Source organism: Macaca mulatta, chromosome 4 (genome assembly GCF_049350105.2).
Source record: "Macaca mulatta isolate MMU2019108-1 chromosome 4, T2T-MMU8v2.0, whole genome shotgun sequence".
In the NCBI taxonomy this organism is placed as follows: domain Eukaryota; kingdom Metazoa; phylum Chordata; class Mammalia; order Primates; family Cercopithecidae; genus Macaca; species Macaca mulatta.
The window spans coordinates 13703393-13726583 of NC_133409.1; the positions used below are offsets into that span (position 1 = coordinate 13703393).

Consider the following 23191-nt stretch of genomic DNA (forward strand, 5'->3'; position numbering starts at 1 on the left):
AGAAATTGCTTATGATTCTGAATGTGGAAGGCATTTTTCTTTTCAGCTGTGAGGATGCTCATTTAAGAGAAATTGTTTTCTTATTAAACAGAATGATTGTGCTTTTTTTAAATTGGATCAGAACATCCCCATGCTGCCTTGTGGTATTTATACCTAACAAATGGATAATAACTGTGAAATTATGGTTAGGTACTCCATGTTTTAATATGTTTCAATAACTTTTTTATACCGACCTCTGCAGGCTTTGGTAGCTCATACTGTAGACCTGTATGTGGCTGTGTCCAGCTGCAGCATGTGAGGTAGCCAGAGAGCTATTTCAGGAACAAACAGAGCTATTTCATGTTTCCTCTAATTTGTAATAAGCACTTAGGTCTGCCTGACTCTTGAGATGTATCACAGAGTTCATCACATGCCACCTATTGTAGTACTAAAAGGTACTAAAATTCATGCTTGTGGTGTTTTAAAATTAGCGATTCTGCTCCCTCTGTTGAAGCTATGTATATTTGTTAAATAGTGTCTTTTAAACCCATAAATTCTGGGCTAGAATTGACGAACATTCAGATTAAAGCAAGCAAGAAAAAACTTAATAAAAACAAAATTCCTTTCATGGAGTTTGAGGTTCCCAGTGATTTAGTGGGGCATGTGTTTTCCATTAAGGATATAGTTCCCATGCAGTTAATAATGTACAACACTGTGGGTTCTCTCTGCTTTATTAATCTTTGCCTCCTTCCTCCCTGCTGTCCCCTCTTCCATCTCCCTCAATTTGGGGAGGGGAAAATCCCTGTGCATCTTTCTGCTCTTTCTAGAATTTGTCCCTTGGTAGTTTCTTCATCAACTTGAGTCACCTCAGACCTAGAGGAGGAATGGATTAGCTGAATTCGCTGACTTGTTGCTACCCAGCTCTGCTGATAGGGACATTTGTAGGGTGGGGATGACAGGGGATTACCAAGCAGTTGCTGAGTGATAAACTGAACTGAGGCAACCACAAGCAGGATACATAAAAAAGAACCACTGGCACGCACTGACCCATTGCTCTGAACCAGCTGTCTGTGCTGGGCCCTGGTGGGAAATGGGGGGAAAAAAAATCTAGAGCTTTCTCTTGAACAAAGTTACACACAACATGAGTCAGAAACATACTTTTTAAAGGTTTGGGGCCGTACAGATTTTGTTGGGGGGTGGGGAGTGTTACACATTTTATGATGATTGACTTACTGGAAATTCACCATCATGGAAACAGAAATTTAGGGAAGAATTCTGAATGTATTCTGGGAAACCTCTCCTTCATGACACTGGCTTGGCAGACAAATGGCTTCCAGGAATGCCTACCCAGGGCATTGCTTTTTATGGCAAGATGTGGATGGTTGATAACCCCTTGACCTGGTGGTTATTGGAGACTGCCCACCCAGGGCAGAGACCTCTATATACCCCTCTACCTCCTTCATGTTGACTTAGCATGATGGCCAGCAAGGAGTTTCTCTAGTTCTTGTCTGGGCATATTCTTTCTCTTTCCCTTTTCTTTTTTAATGCAACTAATAAAAAGATTGCTAACAGTTGTTACATAGGAAACTTGAGATGTATACAGAGTTCTAGAAAATGGGATGAGAGCTGTTTTTTTTTTTTCCTAGATCAGAGTAACTTTGTGAGAGCAAGCTGTTTTTTTATTCCCTGTCCTCCACCTTCCTTTCACTCGGTTTTTATTGCTGTTAATAAGTAAATGACCCTTCTGAATTGAAACAGGGTTGGGACTGCTCTTTAAAAACATAACCTTTTTATTGGGATTTTCTTTAAGATGGGCTAATTTATTAAAATTAAAAAATCTTGCTAGGTATTAACTTTGTTGCTCATCTAGGACCAAGAAATAATATTAATTTTTATACATCTCAGCTAATGTCTAGAATGTTGTATATGTGTGTAGTTTGTGGATTTAGGTTTTGAATACTTTATTTCTTATTTGAATGGTGCTCAACATTGTATTTAGGAAGCAGCATAGTTGAAGATGATTGGCTTTTCGTAATGCTTCTCGTAATGACGCCTCGCTCAGTATGTGCCTTGCCCTGGGCTCAGTCCGAGTGTCGTGTTTCCACAAACATGCTTCTTCATGGTCTTTTCCCTCATGGTCAGCCACAGAGGCTTTCCCCGGTTCAGCGTGCCAACTTCGGACTGCACATGGTCTCATTTTCTAAAGTCTTTCTCCCGTTCTCCTTTAAGAAAAAAATCTTAGTTGTTAAAAATCTGCCTCACACACTTAGAAATGCCTCAGAGTAAGTATCTGAGAAGCAAGCCCACCCCACATCCATCATATATCATTGTTTCTGTTAAGGGCCATCCCATTTCTTCAGACAAATTCTGTCGTCTTCCTCCCGTCTCACTCACTTTTGACTTTGAAGGTGGATTGTCCCATCTCAGATTTCCTTACAGAATAGAACCACATTTCAGCAAAATATTGGGTGGCTGGTTCTTTTCTTCAAGACCCACCTGCATCTGTGTTGGTCCTCTGTGTGAGAAGATCTGAAGGGTAAGCAGGTTTTATGGACTAAGATTTTTTTTTTTTTGTATGTATAAGGAAGGTGGGAGGAGAATTTTAGAAAACTAGATCCATTGGCCTGCAGTTAGAAGTTGAACACTGAACTTGGGAAAGCTTCTGTGGCTGACTGCGAGGAAAAAGACTACTTTAGTGACTACTGACATAACCTGGTTTGTATTACCTGTGAGGACTAACTTCACACAAATTGATGTTCCACAGATACAAGCCTTTACAATTTTATTTCCTCCCATTATAAAACTATGTGTGGGCTGGGTATGGTGACTCACACCTGTAATCCCAGCACTTTGGGAGGCCGAAGTGGGCAGATCACCCGAGGTCAGGAATTACGAGACCAGCCTGGCCAACATGGTGAAACCCTGTCTCTACTAAAAATACAAAAAATTAGCCGGCGTGGTGATGCACTCCTGTAATCCCAGCTGCTCCAGAGACTGAGGCAGGAGAGGCGCTTGGACTGGGGAGGCGAGGGTGCAGTGAGCCAAGATCGTGCCACTGCATTCCAGTCTAGGTGACAGAGCAAGTCTCTATCTCAAAAAAAAAAAAAAAAAAAAAGTATGTGTGTTCATTGTAGAAAATTTAGAAGCCAGAGATTGCAAAATGAAAACAACCTATAATTCTGCAGTCAATTATTGTTAATTTTTTTGTGCATATTTCCTGGTTGGTTGATTGGGATGATAGGTAAGATTTTAAAATCTGGTTTTCACTTAAGCCTCAGGTACTTTGTGGTTGACTGTCCTGGCTAATTTTTATAAGGGAAGAAGGATTATGAATACTTTTATGTCATTAAGTAATCATCAGTGACATTAAACATCTCATTTTTAAATAATTGTAGATTCACATGCACTTGTGGGAAATAATGCAGAGATATCCCACGTACCATTATCTAGTTCCCGTCGTGGGTAATATATTGCAAAACTGTAGTTCACACAACCAAGATATACTGACATTGATACTGTCAAGATACAGAACATTTCTTATTACCGCAAGGATCCTTCCTATTGCCTTTTTTTTGAGACGGAGTCTCGCTCTGTTGCCCAGGCTGGAGTGCAGTGGCGGGATCTTGGCTCACTGCAAGCTCTGCCTCCTGGGTTCACGCCATTCTCCTGCCTCAGCCCGAGTAGCTGGTCTTACTACAGGCGCCCACCACCACACCCAGCTAATTTTTTTTTTTTTATTTTTAGTAGAGACGGGATTTCACCGTGTTAGCCAGGATGGTCTCGATCTCCTGACCTTATGATCCGCCCACCTCGGCCTCCCAAAGTGTCCTATTGCTTTTCTAAAAATGTTATTTTTATTATTTTATTTTCGAGACAGAGTCTTGCTCTGTTGCCTAGGCTGGAGTGCAATGGCACAATCTCGGCCCACTGCAGCCTTTGCCTCCTGGTTTCAAGTGATTCTCCTGCCTCACCCTCCCGAGTAGCTGGGATTACAGGCACCCGCCACCTTGCCCGGCTAATTTTTGTATTTTTAGTAGAGACGGGGTTTCACCATGTTGGCCAGGCTGGTCTTAAACTCCCGATCTCAGATGATCCACCTGCCTTGGCCTCCCAAAGGGCTGAGATTACAGACGTGAGCCACTGCACCCAGCCCCCCTTCTATTGCTGTCTTCTAGCAACAGCTGCCTCCTTTCCCCTGCCTAACTTGACCCCTGACAACCATTAATCTGCTCTTCATTTTTATAATTTTGTCATTTCAAGAATGTTACATAAGTGATAATGTTATACAGTATATGGACTTTGGAGATTGACTTTTTCCCTTAAGCCTAATTTCCTGGAGATTTATCCAAGTTGTTACACATATCAGTAGTGTGTTCCTGTTTGTTACTCGATAGTGTTCCACTGTATGGCTAGGTTACATTTTATTTATTCACTCATCACTCAGTGGACATTTGGGTTGTTTTCAGTTTTGGGCTATTTTGAATAAAGCCTTGTGCTATGAATATTCATGTACAGGTTTTTGTGTGAACGTAAATTTTCATTTTTCTGGGATAAATGCCCAATGACTTCATTTTAATGATGGCAAAATATTTCATTGTATGAAATAAATATTTCATTAATTTAGCTGATTACTTCTAAATGTTGTTAAGGGTTTTTCCCCCTAGTTTTTCTGCTGTTATAAATATCACTGATCAAAATATTTTGAGTAAATCTTAATGTATATCTACTTTCATTTCTAGAAGTGGAATTGATGTCTGAGAGCATACAAAATTTTAAAGCTTTGCTTTTTCTAGTCACTCTTGTTTTTCTTTCCTAAAATCTACCTAAACTCCTACCATCGGTGTATGAAAGTGCCCATTTCTCATACCCTTGCCAACACAGAGCATTACTACTTTAAAAATTCTTTGTAAATTTCTGTCATGCCGCTGTAGCAGCATAACCTAAAGCTCCACTGTGAGTTTTCCAATCCCGCTTGGCCTAAGAAGATCTTTGAGAATAACAGAAATACCACCAAGATCTTGTTTTTTGCGTGAAGTTTGGGACTCTACAGTTTCATAGAATCTCAGAGGATTTGGTCTAGAATGGTGTGAAGAATTACAGGAAATCACTGAGTCTGCCTGTTTTTGTGTGTTGCTGCTGTCTATTTGTCCCTCATATTTATCCAGAAGGAGGCAAGTGTGCTGTTATAAGCAATAGCATTAAAACCAAACCAAAAATAATAATAACCTTTTATTATAATTAACAAATGTTATTTTTGATAATAGATGTGAATAACTTTTTATAAAGGCTGATTAATATAAACAATATAGATGATTGTGTATGTGTGTCTTTCTGTTTGTTGTGTATTATAGGAACCTATTTGAAGCTCTTAGAGCTGAATGTTAAGTGGTCTTTTAATGGAACTGCTAAGAGAAGGTAGAGTAGGAGATACTCTTCTTCCCTCTTTATGCTAAAGTGTTTTCGTGTTTCTGTCTGACTAGGCAGTAACTTTAAAGGAATAAGATAGGATTAATAACATATATCTACCAAAACTTGGAAAATATACTGTATTTTCTGAGATAAAAATCTTTGTATTGAAAATTACTTTCTGGTGGAATATGGCAAACTGACCTTCATTCAATGTAAGACTTTTTTTTCCCTCACTTTTTGTGTTTTGATCTGTAGTTTTTTTTTCTTCTTCTTTACCTGTGGTACCATTTTTAAGGTGAATCAGGCCAGTTTCAGCAAAAAATTGTTGTATTTATCACTTCAGTAGAAGGTAGGATGACATTGTGCTCAGTAACTTCTCTGGTGCTAAATTAGTGTCCTGTGACAAAGAAAGATCCCATTCTTACAAATAAATGAATAAAGGATACTAGCAGAATCTGGTATTTCTCTTCTTAAAAGTTTGTAATAAATTATTCATTCAGTCATTTAAGTACCTTCTACATGTTTGCAGCTAAAGTCTAATGAGTGTAATTAAACAAGTGGATCAAGTAAAGCCTCAGCCATGAAAGCTTTTCACTTTCTCAGGGATGATAAAGAACCCTCCTTTTTTTCCTTGTCATCTTTTCCAGTTTATTATGATTCTTATGGTATTGGTGATCTCAAGTGTCTAGAAAATTTACACACATTTTGGCCTAGGAAAGAAAGTACAGTATTGAATAACAAGTTGAGGATCTCCAGGTATTAAATATAACCTGATTTCCAGAGGAACTTGATACAAAGAGGATGGGACTCTGCTAATGGGGGAGAGGAGAGAATCACTGGTGAGGTTTGGGGTAGAACATCTTCTTTGAACTAACTGAGCGTATGCCATCATTCCTTGAGGGCAGTAGAAGGCCCTGGGAATCTATCTGACAGCATTACGGAAGCTCAGAGTTTAGTTCTATTTTTGAAATAAAAATTTCCCAGTATGGTACATTATAGACAATTTTATTTTTATTTAAAAAGAAGTATTTTTGTAGTGATCATGGAAATATCTATAGGTCCAGGAATTCCTAGAATAATTTTTTTTACTATGAAATTGCCTAGGAATGGTGACTTAAACTACTCTGAAATAATACGGTGTTGAGGATGATTACATCCTGCAAAACACTGCAGCCTCAGCCTACTTTGACTAAAAGGATTCTAACATGAGTGGTTGGAAGGAAAGGAGGCAGCATCAGGCAAAATTTATTGAAGAGGTCAGAAGTCGCTAGAGGAGAAACCAACGTTTTACTCTTAATCAAGATTATTACGTAAATATTTTAGGAAAGATTTGCTCATTAAAATTTGGAATTATGGTGAAGGAAATAAGTAATAAAGAAAAACTGGAGAACAACAGTACCCACTGTTAATACATTTCTTGGTGAGTAAATGAGGTGAAAGTCATTGCGTTCCTTTGCCCTCTTCAGTGGCAGGTTAAGTTTTTATGGATTATTACACCTATGGATGATTGTGTGGAAGAACTTCCTGATATATTTTTTGTTCTTTTCGAATTTAAAGGTAACATTTAACAGCGATGTACCTTTGCCTGAAATGAGTAGAAATGTCATATGACTTATTAGTATGTAATATTACTTCTGACACTGACATTTATGAGCGAGGAATAATCAGTTTGCTTTCTTGTTCATTATTATGTTTTAACAAGAAATAAGTGTTATAGTGTTAGAGTCTCTACTAGAACTGAACTTGAACAACAACCAGTGAATGCAGCCAAAGAAAACAGCCAGTTTGGATGTTTCAGGCCCCCTCAACTTTTTGAGGGTTGGGTTTTTTTTTCCTTTGTTGCTTTTTTGCTTTTCACTTTGTTTGGTTTGGACCCTTTTTTAAGTATCTGAAGGATTGTCTAAGCTCAAGTTTATCCTTATGGAGATACCCTCACATGGGGCATCTGAATGTCCTGAGTGTGGTGATTGTAAGCCTTCCCATTTTGTGACTTGGCTCACTTATGGAGTGTAAAAGCCCTATAAGAAGAGAGAAAAAGGTATTTTGAAGTCAAATGTTTCTGTTTTGCAAATTTACTTTATACTGTTCCACCACAGGACACGGCCTCTTGGCTTTGTTAATTTTTATTTTTAACCTTAAGATGTTGCTTAGGCCAAAATAAACTTTTTAGCTGAGATAAATGAAGTTCATAGTCACACTCTTTATCCTTATATCTAATACTTAGTATACTTAGGATACTTAGTATACTTAGGATACTTAGTATCCTTATATCTAATACTAACTTTTTTTTTTTTTTTTTCCCTGAGATGGGGTCTCATTCTGTCACCCAGGCTGGAGTGCAGTGGCACGATCTCGGCTCACTGTAACCTCTGCCTCCCAGGTTCAAGCAGTTCTCTTGCCTCAGCCTCCCGAGTAGCTGGAACTACAGGCGCCCACCACCATGCCTGGATAATTTTTGTATTTTTAGTAGAGACAGGGTTTCACCATGTTGGTCAGGCTGGTCTCGAACTCCTGACCTTGTGATCTGCCCACCTTGGCTTCCCAAAGTGGTGAGATTACATGTGTGAGCCACCATGCCGAGTCCTACTAATTTTTTTTCATTTTATTTTTGTGATTTTGAAAACTATTAATTTTTGAGCATTCAGTATGTGTCTGACACTGTACTGTGTCTTTTACATATAGTATTTCTAATCTATACCTTGCAAGTTGCTCATTTCTCAGAAAAAGAAACAGGCTTGGATCAATTAGAAGCTTGCCTAAAATGACGCTTCTGGTAAATAAGAGTGGGATTACAGGTCTGATTTCATAAATGGTTCAGGGATGATTAGAATTATCCGAAGGGAAAGATTTGTTTTTGTTTTGTGTTAGCACAGGGAATATCAGGATGTTTCTTGTTTTGATTACCTGCTTAGAAAAAGTAAGGGACCAGGCCAGGGGGCTGAATGGTTCTGAGAGGGAGGCATGGAAATGCAGCATGAGGCAAATTCGCATGTAGGACAGCAAATTAGATGAAAATTAGGTTGAAGGGAGAAGTCACAAGATCCAATTATTTTGTTCAATATGGTGCTTTCAGATCACTCAAAAGACCAAAAAAAGTTTTATTTTGTCATGTGAGCATGTGATCCTGGATAGTTAATTGCTTTGCAAATTGTCATTGGTAAAATGCTTTGGAGGTTTTTATGTAAGGGTTACAAGTAAATTAAAATTGTGCCACAAAGAAACTTTGGTGCAAAACAGAACAATTATAATTTAAAAGAGGTGGGACAGGATGAGAAAACAACTAATTTGGTATTGAAGGTTTGAAGACTGGAGTTCTGTACAGTATGCGGGGAGACTCATCAGAGCCTCTTCCTGTTGTAAATAATGTTAGTGTCAGTTAATGCCTAATTGCTGCTCTTGCCTAGAAATCCAGAAGCTCTGGAGAGGAGGAGGTCTCTCTGAATCCAGCTCCACAGTATGTCAGCCCCTTTGTTCACCCCATAGACTGGACCCTTCCCAAGCGCGGTTCGCTGGCAAGTCTGTCTGGTAGGGCGGTGTTTTCTGCATAGTAATCAGGCCTCTGCAATTGTGATATTCCTCCCCTTCCCCCTAAACTCTTTGGGTTCTCGACACACATGGCAATGCCACTGGTATAACAAAAAGTCAGAAGGAGAAAAAGAGAAAATGTCTTCTCGAGTTCCAAGTGTCTGCACAGTCTTGCCAGGCTGTGATTAAGGCTTATCTACAGGAGACTCCATGAAAAACTTTCTTCTCCTCTTCCCAGGAAGCAAGCAGCCTTGTGAACAAGCAGGTTCAGAACTGACAAACTTTTCTAGTCCTTTTGCCAGCCTGTTCTGCTTTTACCAAGAGTGTAGTGACAGGACTCTGTTTTCAATAGTTAAAATGTATATTTTGATCACCTTTAGCACATGCTACTTTGCACAGCTCTTTTTAAAGCCTGATGTAATCTAGCTGTTTGACCGCCGTTGTGTGTGATTGTCATTTTTGTTGCCAGATGTGACAGGAGGGAGTGAGGATGGGGGTCCCATAAAGATGCAGAGTAAGTTGAAGAAGACAGTGCTTGTTCTGCCACCAGATGTCTGTTGTTTTTGTTTTTGTTTTGTTGTGTGTAAAAAGACAGATGAACCCTTGGGATGTTAGGATATTTCGGAGCAAGGTGTTGTCACTGTTTCTCAGACTTGGGGAATTTAGAACTCATAGACTTTTTAATTATTAACTTGTATGTTTTGTCTTTCATACCTGAAAGGTCATACTTAGGAGATGAAAGAATTTTTATCCCAAATTGAAATGCCTTAGAAGAATAGTATTTCAGCTGGGCGCAGTGGCTCAAGCCTGTAATCCCAGCAACTTTGGAAGGCCACGGTGGGCAGATCACTTGAGCCCAGGAGTTCAAGACCAGCCTGGGCAACATGGCAAAACCCCATCTCTACGAAAACAAAAATTAGCTGGGCGTGGTGGCGTGCACCCTTGGTCCCAGCTGCTTGGGAGGCTGAGGCAGGAGAATTGCTTGAACCCAGGAAGCGGAGCTTGCAGTGAGCCGAGATCCCGCCGCTGCACTCTAGCCTGGGCAACAGAGCGAGACTGTCTCAAAAAAAAAAAAAAAAAAAAAGAAGAAGAGAAAAAGTTTCTGTACTCCCTTCAGAAATTCTTCACTGATATTTTCTTTTCTGATCCTGGAAAGGTTACATGTTTTGAAAATGGGATTGTAAAATGTGTTTGTTTCTAACCCTGTTTTTCTTGCTTTGTTTAGATGTCTAGATGATTATGGATACATTCTTTTCAGTCTCTAAAGTCTGAGGGAGTCCCTGGATCCTAATTTTTCTGCCAGCTGACATGTAGTAGACTCTAAACCTCCGTCTGCCTTTAGGGACTTGCAGATTATATTCTTTGGATGGCTTACTTCAAATGCTAAGGACAAAATTTATTCATTTACTCAATAGATATTTATTGATGCTTACTATGTGCCAGCTCCTGTTAAAGGGTTGGGGAATAAATACATCAGTGAACAAAAGATAAAATCCCCCTGCCTACAGGAGATCCCATCCTAATAGAAATGTATGTTCTTTAACAGTAGATTATTATCCTGGAAGAACTAATCTTTATCATTACCAATTTCTTACTTCAGAGCAGTGGCATTTGGAAAGTTGGTGGCAGGTGTAACCTTCACTCCTGCCCCTATTTACTGCCATTTCCAAGGACCTCAGGATCATATAATGGTAGAGTTAAAAGATACGTGGAAATTCTAGTCCAGTTCCCTCATTTTATTCACCAGAAGTAAGTACAAATTCATATGCATACTTCCAGTGGGCCTTAAGATCACCTTAAGTTTCTCTATTTCAAACTGAAGTGTCTGTTTTATACTCAGAATCATCTTTAGAACACTTGAGTGAGATCTCGAGTTCAGCCCTTTGGAAAACTGACGCTTGGATAAATTGACACGCTCACTTTATTTAAAGATGATTGAGAATTGGCTATCACTGGCCTATTTTCTGGTCTTACAAGTAGTTCTGCCAAAGAGGCTAATTTCTAACTGGGAAGTACCTTTTGTCCCCAGAGGGAAATGGAACATGAACTAGATTGACGGCACGATACTAAAGACAGGGATACTCAGAGAACTTTGCAGAACTTTTTGGGTTAAAAAAACCAACTGCTGTTTTCTGGTGCTACTGCAGTTTCTCTATCAAAAACAAAATCCAGAAACAAAAATACTCTGACAGAAACCAGGAAACCAAATATCCTACCTGCTAGCCAACTCTGGTTTCTGAACAGAGTGTACCATTTAGGATCCCGTTTAGCTGTCTTCGGGTTTATTTGAAAACTACTCCATTGTGGTTACAAGTGGAAAACAATTTAAAAGCTCTTCTTTGGCCTTGGTACTTTTATAGGGTTTCACATTTCTAATAGCAAACTCTTCAGCAAGTCTGAAGAAATATCCTATTCTCAGAGAGGGGGTGAGGGTAAGCTTAACTGTTAATTTTTCTCTATCCCTCCCCTCCCAAAGTCCAGAAAACGGGCACTAAATTCCCGGGACAGATTTGTTTCAACCTCAGGACAATTGCTTAAGCAGTTAATGCTCAGCAGTATAGAACATGTTTCCTTTTGTTAACGCTGAGGTTGCTACGGTACTTGGCCAGCTGTGGAGGTTTGTGAAGTGGACCCCAAGCTATTAAGAATGTCTTTGGTTGGTTTTGCCTTAATCCAAATGAACCAAAGTTACCAGAGGACATGATGTAGAAGAGGTTATTGGAGGTTAGTTCTTAAAGGTCTTTAAGATCAGCCTATTGTAATTCACATTCAGTAAAGCTATGGTTTATAACTGGTAAGCTGAGTAAATGGATTATCTCTAAGCCTTACTATTTTTAACCTTACCCCCCAAATAAATGGTGAATTGTCACGTCACTTCCAAAAGGTTTTATTTCAGTGAGTGTTTAGAGACTAGACAGATGTCACTTTGTTCCTGGAGCAGTCATGGTTGTGGAGACTGAGGGCATTGTCTGCTATTGTGGGAGAGGCACCAAGATGTTACACACCTGGTTGCTGATGGGCCTGGGTTCTAGGCCAGGTTTAGATGCTTAGTATCTGAGTCACCTAGAGCAAAGTTGTAAAGCTCTGCTCTTGATCTCTCTAGCTTTAAAATCGGCCAAAATACAATTTGGCCTATTACCTTTCAAGGTGGTGATGAAAACACACTATTGGGGTTGCAGGTGGTATTTGTTAAGAAGGGAAGCAGGAGGACTGAGCATCAGATAGGCCTGTGAGTTTGTTTCTCACTGCATCTCTATATATAACACTGTGGATCGCTTTTAAGGCTGAGGTATTTGTGTTTCTGGGTTAGCCACTTGTGCCAACAAAGTGATCTCTCTTTAACTGGAAAGCAGTTTGGTGTTCTCACCCATTTCTTCAGGACGTATCATTACAGGTCTCTGAGTTGCAGTTAGGACTTTACATTACACATACGAATATGCTGCTAACACGCTTGGAAGACTTAACTGTTGACAACAGGGCTCCTTCTTGCCTAGAGTTCTTTCATTAAACTCAGGAAACGTGCCTGTTGAATTTTTGTTTAAATGTACACGTACATGCACACATATGTGCATTTTTGAAAAGAAAACAGTTGGAAACCTGTCACCACTCCTCTTAGGTGAATTCCTTGCAGTTTTGGCCATATATGCATGCATTGTTTGCTTCGCTGCACTAAAAGATTTTTTTTGCACTTTGCTTTGTTTCCCCTTCCCCTCCCCATATACAGGCTTTACAATGGCTATGGAAAATCATTGCTTTCATAGGACAAGGGTTGAATGGATTTATAATTTATTTAATTATTTCCCCATTGGAGAGCCCTTGATTTTTTTCCTCTTTATTTTAATATTCTTTAATATTACTGTTTTTGTAATTCTAAAATAAAAGGACTGAATCTAAGAGTCCTATAAAGTGCTTAGATTCTGTTAATAACTGGACTCCTGATCAGGAACTCCTAAACTGGCCACAGGAAAATTTGCCTCACAAGAAACTCAATAGAATTAAAAGGAGAGGATTCAGTGTTCTTAGTACAAGTGAAAGTCGTGGGACTGAACCTCTCAGCTTCATGGGCTGAGCCTCTTCACCTTTGTGCTCTAAGAGAAAAAAACAGTGGAGCTTTCTGTGTTGTGTGTGTGACCCTGTGTTTTGGTTTTAAGAGAGAGAACGCATTCACACTCTGTTGTCTTTGCAAGTAGATAGAAGTGATAGGACAGGGACTTGGTGAAGTCTGAGGCGTGTAAATACAGCGTAAAACAATGCAGAGAGCATCCCTCCCCGTTTTCCTATTACCCACACCTTTTGTTCCTGTTCCTCCCTGCACATCTTGTAACCCAGAAAGGATAAAAACTCTTTTCCTATAATCCTGCTGTTTTTGTGGCATTTGGATAATTTTACAGTGACATAAAATTGCCTCCCTGTTTTGAAACTCTGGTGATTTATTTTGAAATTTACCTGTGAAAAACAATCATAGTTATTGAGTCGTAATTTGAAAACACTGAAATTTACCAATTTAAGTATAAAATTTAAGTTTTAGTGAATGTGTACAGTTTTATAACTAACACCACAATTACAATAAAACATTTCAAACATTTCATCACCACAAAAAATTCCCTCATGGCTTATTTTCATCAGTCCCTCTCCCTCCCCCTACCCACCCACAACTGCTGAGCTGCTTTTGCCTTTTCTAGAATTTCATATAAATGGAGAGTCATACTGTATGTAGCCCTTTGTGTTAGCATCTTTCACTTAGTAGAGTGCATTTGAGATTCATCCAATGCCTTTTATCAGTGGCTCATTCTTTTAATTGCTGAGAAGTATGCCATTATTGTATGGATATTCTGTTATAGAAATATACCAGAATATTTTATCTGTTCACCAGGGGATAGACATTTGGGTTGTTTCCAGTTTTTTACAGTTATGAATAAAACTTCTGTTAATATCTATGTTCAAGACTTTGGGGGATATATTTATTCATTTATTTGTGGTAAATGCCTAGGAGTAGGACTGCCGTGTGATAAGTACAGAGTATGTTTAAATTTATAAGAAACTGCCAAACTGTTTTCCAGAGTAGATGTACTGTCTTGCATTTCTGCCAGCAATGTATGAGGGTTCCAGTTGTTTCACATCCTCTCCAACACATGTACTTGCCAGTATTTTTACTTTTCTCCGTTGTATAATGTAGTGAGTGTGTAGTGGTAGATATCTCATTTTAATTTTAATTTGCATTTGCTTAATGATTAATAATGTTATACATCTTTTCATGTGCTTATTTGTAAATTGTATATCGTCTTTGGTGACATGTCTATTGAAATCTTTTGCCTGTTTTAAAAAAAAATAGGATTGTATTCACACCATTTAGTTAGGAATTCCTTATGTATTCTGAATACATGTCTTTTATCAGAAGTAAGTATTGCAAGTATTTTTTCCTGTTTGTGGGTTGCTTATTCATTTTGTTAACAGTGTCCTAACAACTGAAGAGGTAAGTTTTAGCTCTTAAATTTAAGACTTTCATCCATTTGGAGATAATTTTAATATTTTGTATAAGATTAGATTCATTTATCCATTGAATTCCGTGACACCTTCATATATTTGTAGACCCTCTGTCCTATTGATTGCATGTTTTTTTCTTATACTAATACCACATTGGTCTTTATTACTGTAGCTTTATTTTATCAGGTAGTATAACTCTTCCAATTTAGTTATTTTTCAAAATCATTTGGACTGTTCTAGATCTAGTCATCTTTAATTTCTCTCAGCAATGTTTTATATGTTTTAAAATACAATTCTTACATACCTTTTGTGAAATTTATCCTCAAGAGCTTCATCTTTTGATGCTATTGTAAATGATATTTTAAAAATTAGTTTCTGTTTGTTTAGTATGTAGAAATATAATTAATTGAGTTTTGTGTATTGACCTTAATCTTGTAACTTTGCTAAACTCATGTATTAGTTGTAATATCCTTTTTGTAGATTTCTTAGGATTTTTTTGCATTGATGATTATGTCTTTAAATGGAGTTTTCTGGCCATGCGTGGTGGCTTACGCCTGTAATCCCAGGACTTTGGGAGGTCAAGGTGGGCGGATCACTTGAGGTCAGGAGTTCGAGACCAGCTGGCCAAGATGGTGAAACCCCGTCTCTACTAGAAATACAAACATTAGCCAGGCATGGTGGTGGGCACCTGTAATCCCGGCTACTCGGGAGGCTGAGGCAGAAGTATTGCTTGAACCCGGGAGGTGGAGGTTGCAGTGAGCCGAGATTGTGCCATTGCATTCCAGCCTGGGTGACAACAGCAAAACTGTCTCAAAAAAAAAAAAAAAAAAAAAGTCAGTTTTCTTCCTTTCTAATGTATACTGTATACCCTTTATTTCTTTTTCTTGCCTTATTTCACTGGCCAGGACCTCCAGTACATTGTTGAATAGCAGGGGTGAAAGCAGAGGTCCTTGCCATTTTTCTCATCTTAAGGGGAAAGCATTCTATCTTTCACTGTTAAGTATCATGTTAGGTGTAAGTTTGTCACATGTTTCCTTTATCAGGCTGAGGTAGGTTTCTCTCTTCCTATGTGTTGAGTAGTTTTTGTTTTTTAAATTATGAGTGGGTATTGAATTTTGTCAGATGCTTTTTCCTTACCTGTTGAGAAGATCAGATGGTTTTTCTTTTTCAGTCTTTTAATATGATGAAATACATTGACCGATTTGCAGTGTTCAACCAACCTTACATTCCTGGGATAAATCCCACTTGGTCATGATATGTTAGCATGACATTCAAATAGCTAAAATTTTGTTAAGGATGTTTGTGTCTGTCTTCATGAGGAATATTGATCTATACATTTCTTATATCTTTGCCTGATTTGGGTACCAGGATAACGGTGGTCTCATAACATGAGTTGGAAAGTATTCTCTGTTCTGCTCTTTGGTAGCACTGTAGCACTGTACTGTCTCTTCCTTAAATGTTTGGTAGAATTCAACAGCAGTTATGCCATCAGAGCCTGGAGGTTTTTTCTGTGTGAGAAAATGTTTAACCGCTAATTCAGTTTATTTCATAGATACCATGCTGTTGGCTTGTCTGTTTCTTCTTAAATGAGTTTTGGTAGTTTGTGTCTTTTAAGGAATTTGCCCATTTTATTTAAGTTATCTAATTTATAGGCATAAAGTCTTTTATAATGTTCTCTTTTTATCCTTTTAATAGATATATCATCTGTAGTGATTTCATTTTCATTCCTGATGTTGATAATTTGTCTTAACTCCCTTTCTCCCTCATTCCTTATCTGTTTAGTGCCTTGCAATTTTATTGATCTTTTAAAAGAATTAACATTTGGTTCCACTGATTTTTCCCCCCTTTATTACTTTTATGTTTTTACTTCCATTAATTTTTTTTTTCTCCTTTAGTCTTTTATTTCTTTCCTTCTGCATGTTGTGGGTTTAATTTGCTCTTTTTCTGGCATGTTAAGGTGAAACCTTAGATCATTTACTTGAGACCTTCCTTCCTAATATAAATGCTAAAAGCTATACATTGCTTGCTACAACTGCTATAACTGCATCCAATGAAGTTTGCTTGTTTTTGCATTCAGTTAAAAATTGTTTCTATTTTACCTGTAATTACTTTGGTCTGTGGTTTGTTTAGAAGTGAATTTTTAAATTTCCAAGTATTTGGAGAAATTTCTGAATATTTTTCTATTATTGTTTTCTAACTAAATTCTTTTGTGGTTGGAGAATCTATTTTGTGTTCTTTTAAATTTATTGAGACTTGTTTTATGGGCCAAGAATATTGTCTATTTTATTGAATGTTTTCTGTGTACTTAAAAATAATGTGTTTTCTGCTGTTTTGGGTGATTTGTTCTATAAATGTCAATTAGGTCAAGTTAGTCAAGTTTATTTTCTCACTACATGTTCTATCAATTACTGTGAAAGGAATGTTGAAATATCCACCTGTAATTGTGGATTTGTTTACTTCAATTCTATTAGTTTTTGCTTCATGTTTTTAACAAACTTTAATTGAAAAATAATAATTGTATACTGCTTTATGTATTTTGAAAATCTGTTATTAGGCAGATAAACATTTAAGGTTGTTATATTCTCTTGATACATTGACTCTTCTATTATGAATTGTCTCTCTTCATCCTTGGCAGTATTTGTTGTTGAAATCTGTTCATTAATAGCTGTTAATAATATAGTTACTCCAGCTTTCTTTTGATTACTGTTTGTATGACCGATCTTTTTTCCTTGTACTTTTAATCTATCTGTATCTTCATATTTAAAGTGCATTCCGTGCAGATAGCAAATTGTTGGGTGTTTTTTAATCCAGTCTGACAATCTCTGGCTTTTATTTGGAGGGTTTTTTGTTGTTGTTTTGGGTTTTTTGTTGTTGTTGTTGTTATTTTTTCATTTCTTCAAAGACCACTTTGTATAATATAATTATATTTGGGTTTAAATCTGTTATCTTGCTGTTAGTTTTCTATTTGTCCCATTTGTTCTTTGTGTCCTATTCCCCCTTTTCTTGCCTTCTCTTGAGTTAGGTGGTTTTGTTTGGTTTTAATGAATCCATGTTATCTCTACTCTTGGCTTATTAGGTACATCCCTTTATTTTTTAATGGTTGCTCTAGGATTTACACATCTTTAGCTGATCATAGTCAATCTTCTGCCACTTTACATGGAGTGTAAAATCCTTGAAACAATATACGGCCACTTCTTCCTTACTATTCTTAACGCTATTTTACTTCTACATGTATGTTATAAGCCCCAGAATATATTGTTATTTTTGCCTTAAATAGTCATTATCTTTTAAAAAGATTGAGGACAAGAAAATATTATCTGTATTTACTCATATTGATCATTTCCCGCTCTTCATTCCTTTAAGTTCAGATGCCCATTTGGTATCATTTTCTCTCTGCTTGATGAAACGACTTTTTAAAACATCTCTTTGAGTGTACCACTGTTGGCATTGATTTTCATTTTTGTTTGTCTGAAAAAGTCTTTATTTTACCTTTGTTTTTGAAAGACATTTTTATTAGGTATAACTTTCTAGATTGGTAGCTTTTTACTTCTCTTAGTAAGGATGTTCCTCCATTGTCTCACATAGTCTCTGGAAAGTGATTTGCTCATTCTATCTTTGTTTCTCTGTCTTTTTTCTTCTGCCACTTTTAAGTTTTTTTTTTTTTTTTTGTATCACTGGTTTTGATTATTATGATGTGCCCTATTTATTACATCTGTTCTTTTTGGAGTTTGTTGAGTTTTTCTTGGATCTGAGTGTTTATAGTTTTTTATAAAAAAAAATTTAAATTCAGCTATTTCTTCAGATTTTTTTTCCATCTTCTCCCTCTTTCCTCTTCTCCCTCTTTCCTCTTCTTTTATGATCTCAATTACACATATGTTAGACAATTTAATATTGTCCCCATAGATCACTAGATACTCTCAGTTTCATTTTCAGTCTTTCCCTGTGCTTCATTTGGGTTAGTTAGTTGCTATTGTTGTGTCTTACAATTTACTGATCTTTCTGCAATGTTTAATTTGCTGTTAATCCCATCCAGTTTATTTTTAAATTTATTTTTCTCTACTGGGTTTATTTCTTTTGTATCTTCCATTTTCCTGCCCTTTTTTCCTTCTACCTTCTTACTACATAGAGTATATTTATAACTTTTTTTTTGAGAAGGAGTCTCACTCTGTCACCCAGGCTGGAGTGCAATGGCTCAATCTTGGCTCCCTGCAACCTCTGTCTCCCAGGTTCAAGCGATTCTCCCACCTCAGCCTCTCGAGTACCTGGGACTACAGGTATGTGCCATCATGCCCAGCTAATTTTTTTTTTGTTTTTTTGAGACGGAGTCTCGCTCTGTCGCCCAGGCTTGAGTGCAGTGGCACAATCTTGGCTCACTGCAAGCTCGACCTCCCGGGTTCACACCATTCTCCTGCCTCAGCCTCCCGAGTAGCTGGGACTACAGGCGCCTGCCACCACGCCTGGCTAATTTTTTTGTATTTTTGATAGAAACGAGGTTTCCCCGTGTTAGCCATGATGGTCTCAATATCCTAACCTTGTGATCCGCGCGCCTCAGCCTCCCAAAAGTGCTGAGATTACAGGCGTGAGCCACAGCGCCCGGCCAATGTTTGTATTTTTTAGTAGAAATGAGGTTTCACCAAGTTGGCCAGGCTGGTCTCACCTCCTTGACTCAAGCAGTCCTCCTGACTCTGCTTCCCAAAGTTCTGGGATTACAGGTGTGAGCCACTGCGCCTGGTCATATTTATAACTTTTTAACAGCTTTGTTGAGACCTAATTCACATTGCCATATAATTTACCAATTTAAAGTGTGCAAATTAATGGTTTTTAGTATATTCACCGAGTTGTGCAACTATCTGTTGTGCAACCACAGTCTAATTTTACAATACTTTTGTCACCCCACAAAGAAACCTTGTATCTATTAGCAGTCATTTACCATGTACCCCACTCCTTTTCAGCCTATATTGATAGGAAATGTCAGTCTATAGGGACTATTCTGGACATTTCATGTCAATGGAATCGTATAATAGGTAGTACTTTGTGAGTGCCTTCTTTCACTTAGTATGATGTTTTCCAGGTTCATCCATTTATCAGTACTTAGTTTCTTTTTATTGCTAAATAATAATCCATTATATGGATATACTACATTTTATTCATCAGTTGCTGGGCATTTGAATTGTTTCCAGTTTTAGCTATTATGAATAATGCTGCTGTGAACATTTGTTACCAGTTTTTATGTGGACATACTATTTTCATGTCTTTGGGTATATGCCTAGGAGGGAATTGCTGGGTCATGTGGTACCTCTCTTTAACCTTCTGAGGAACTGCCAAGTTGTTTTTTAAAGAAGCTACACTGTTATAATAGCTAGTTCAGTGCCCTTGTCTGCTAGTCCCATCATCTTGTCTCATTTCTGGGTCTATTAATTGATTGATTATTTTCATTTTCATGGGTCATATTTTCCTGTTCCTTTGCTATGCCTGGTAATTTTTACTTGGATGCCAGGCATTGTGAATTTTACATATTTTTTTTTCATATTAAACAAGAAGTTTATTTAAACAGCAAGACACTTGACTTAAAGGGAAAACTATATAGGATTCTTTTTTTTTTTTAGAGTGATTTATCCTTAGTTAAAGACAGACTGCCCTGCATGTCACATCTACATACGAAAAAGTTGTAAAATTGTCCTTGGTTTTACAATGATCAATGAAAAACATTAAAATTCTCCAGTTGAACAAGGTATGCAAGGATTTTTATGGGTTTTCTTGTTTGTTTTTTTGTTTGTTTGTTGTTGTTAAAACAGTGAGAACAAAATAACTTACTGGAACTTGAAGAGCAGAATGAGCATGCCACTAATGGAGAGTGGGGGTATTTTCACAGAATCAGTATTTTTCTCCATCCTGTCTCCACTTGCTGTCAGTCAAAACATACTGTTGGCTGTTAAAAAAAAAAATGCAATATACTTGTGCACGTATACCAGTTACTTTTATATACAGTAAAGGAATGGAGGAGGAGGAAATGAACAAACAGAGAAAACTATACCATAGTAGTCAGGGATGTGTTGGAACCAAATTGCAGTTTTCTACCTGAGAATGTAATCTTGGTCTGCAAGAACAGAGTTCTAGAATGAAGAAGCAGGTTCCCTTCTTAGTAGACACTTCCCATCTGCTGTTGGAACACACCAATTGTATCTTCATCCTCCATTTCCAACTGTGCAGGTGTGTCTTTTTCATTGGTTGCCGGTCAAATCGGAGTCTGATCTGCCTCATTGACAATCCTCGTCGTTCACAATAGGCTTTCATTAGTTTACTAAGTGTGTATGCCTATAAATATTAAACTACACCACAGAACCACCCTGCCCCACCACCTTCAAATTAATACTATCGTTGTTCTCAGTCTTGACTCCTTCCTGGGGCTTTTTGTCAGCCGTGATGGGCGCCAGAGTCTCCTCAGCTGCCGCTTCACAAGAGAGGTATCAGGTCCACACTGAATGAGCACACGAGCAGCACCAGGAGCCACAGAAGAGGGAGGCAGCAGCGGCAGACGAAGGGGAGGGAATTTTACTTCATTGAGTGCTAGATTTTGTTGTATTCTTTTCAAAAGCGCTAGACTTTGTTCTGGCATGCAGTTAAGTTACTTGGAATCAGTCGTATCGTTTTGAAGCTAGCATGTAAACTTTGTTGGGGTGGCTCCAGAGCACCCATTAGGGATGATGTAGCCGCAATACTTATCCACCGTAAGGCAGTATTCTTCTGAGGACTTTACCTGACGTTGGGTGTCTTGTGAATTACTCTTGTTTTTGTTGCTGGTGGAAACATGAACCATTGCTAGCTTTGTGTGAACTCTAGGAGTTCTTAGGCCAACTGCTTTCTGGTGCTTCTATCCCTAACTTTAAGTAGTTTCCTTTGACAGATGTGCAGATCAGTCTAAGACTCTAGGAACCGACCCTTTGGGGCTGCTCTCTTCTCCTGGGTGTTCTGCCCTTCCGATTCTAGCCATTTTGGCCTCCTTGAATGCGGCTTCCCTGATTACTAATCTGTGTTACCTCTACTCAGTGAGACTGACATGTTCTGTGTTCCCCCTTCTCTTTGCTATGGCTTGGACACTACCTCCTGGCAATAAGTTCAGGCAAATCAGTTCAAGGCTTGCCTCATTTGTTTCACTATTCTCAGAAATTAAGTCCTCTACTGCCTGTTGTCCAGTGTCTGAAAACAGTTGTCTCCTGTGTTTTGTCTGGTTTTCTAGTTGTTGCTCTGTCATAGATGGAATCCATGATAAATATGATGCCAATGCCAAAATCTGCTGCTATATTACTCTTTAAAGCAGAGCCTGTATAGGAAGAGGAAAAAAGAAGTCACTGTAACCTTGGGGGCAAGGCAGGAAGCATTCTGCCTATGTAACACAAACATGGCATTCTTTACTTTCTAACTTAGGATGTTTGTGATTTGAAGAAGAGACACCTGAATTTTCAACATGCTAGTCTTCGTTGGAATAATTGGCTCTTCTCATTCTTTAGCATCCAAATAATATTTATTAAATACCAACTAAGTGCTTTGTGCCCTGCTAGGCATTACTTCTCTTTATTCTACTTCTTAACAGTTGGAATATGCCAAACAAATGAAATAAAAATAGTTTTCCTATTCTAGTTACAGGTTGGATTCTTGGATTTATCTCCCAAGCTTTGACATTCAGAAACTGAAAGTGGAATATAGTGTATTCTCAGATGTAAAGTTGATCTCATTTCCTCACTGGCCATCTGTTTATTTGCGTCTAAGAATAACAAAACTTTCATAGTCATATCTGTATTTTTTAATTACTAAAAATAATGAATGGGCTGAACCATGCTTGCCCCACTTTTGAAACAATTCCTTCTATAGACTGTTGCAGTAGGAAGCTAATACCCCCGATTAAGAATAAAGACCAGACCCACATAAGCATATGTTGTATTGGTATATCTGAAGTCATGAGGATGCGATTAATGATCCTTAAGAGTTTTAATTTGGCATGTCTTACTCCTAAATCTCACTTAAGCTTGGTTGCAAAGCCTGGCAAATCAGTCTTCTGTACATGGCAAGCTAAGACGTGGCACCACCTTCTTGAGGTTTCATGTCCTAAACCTGTCTGTCCTTACTGGGTAAATTCAAAGGATAGGGCCAAGCTTGATTTGCTGTAGTCATAGTGAATCGTCACAGATCTATTCTTAGTGCAGAAGAGTTAAATAACTCCTTGGCCGAGAGCATGGTGCCTTCCCCAAACCAATTTCTAACAGTGTCCTCTGTTAGATCTTTAAATTAATAAATTCTTTTATTAGATTTTTGGATCAGAAAAACAGACCATGCTTGTACTCAGGAGCCCAGAAATATACAGTATAATTGACTAATTCATATCTTTGAGGTCTTAACATGGTTTCATGTGCCTTTTGATTTGTTTTTACATGTGGAACATTTTTCCTTAACACTTTAACATATTATTTTCGTCTATCCTTTTCCTTAAATAGGAGGGAGAAAATTTTCTTAGTAGGAAAGTATCTGGTGGTAAGTGGCATCTTTTTATTCCAGGTGGGTTGCAGAAGTTTCTCCCAAAAACTGAAGTGAGCTGCTTTTTGCAGATAGGACCCCTGTGTTTCTCCTATAGTACTTTATAGATGGTAGATGGTAGGGCTGTACACAGCAAATGGGTTTGAATGCTTGATGGTTTTCTGGTGGAGCTGAGATAATTACTATTATGAAGCCACGCTTCTGATTGTGAGAATGAGAACATCAAGTCATTATTTATCTTGGAAAGCACGAATAATTTGTTTAT

At 37.9% G+C, this 23191-nt stretch overlaps 1 protein-coding gene and 1 pseudogene across 3 annotated transcripts in view; one reads left to right on the forward strand and one right to left on the reverse strand.

Moving 5' to 3' along the window:
- FOXO3 (forkhead box O3) overlaps positions 1 to 23191 on the forward strand; it is a 125828-nt gene that overhangs the window by 37497 nt on the left and 65140 nt on the right. The window contains exon 1 of one of the 2 annotated variants that reach the window (XM_077999233.1): positions 1 to 23191. This exon is cut by the window's left edge and continues 24392 nt beyond it; it is cut by the window's right edge and continues 37809 nt beyond it. The exons of the other annotated variant lie outside the window; for it this stretch is intronic. The gene's annotated coding sequence lies outside the window, so the exon portion shown is untranslated. 2 annotated transcript variants of the gene reach the window in all.
- LOC100429335 (uncharacterized) overlaps positions 20261 to 23191 on the reverse strand; it is a 40992-nt pseudogene continuing 38061 nt past the window's right edge. The window contains exons 4-5 of the transcript XR_013417093.1: positions 21578 to 21718; positions 20261 to 20848 (exon numbers count right to left, since the gene is read on the reverse strand). The product of XR_013417093.1 is annotated as an uncharacterized LOC100429335 (transcript). The remainder of the gene's footprint in view (positions 20849 to 21577; positions 21719 to 23191) is intronic.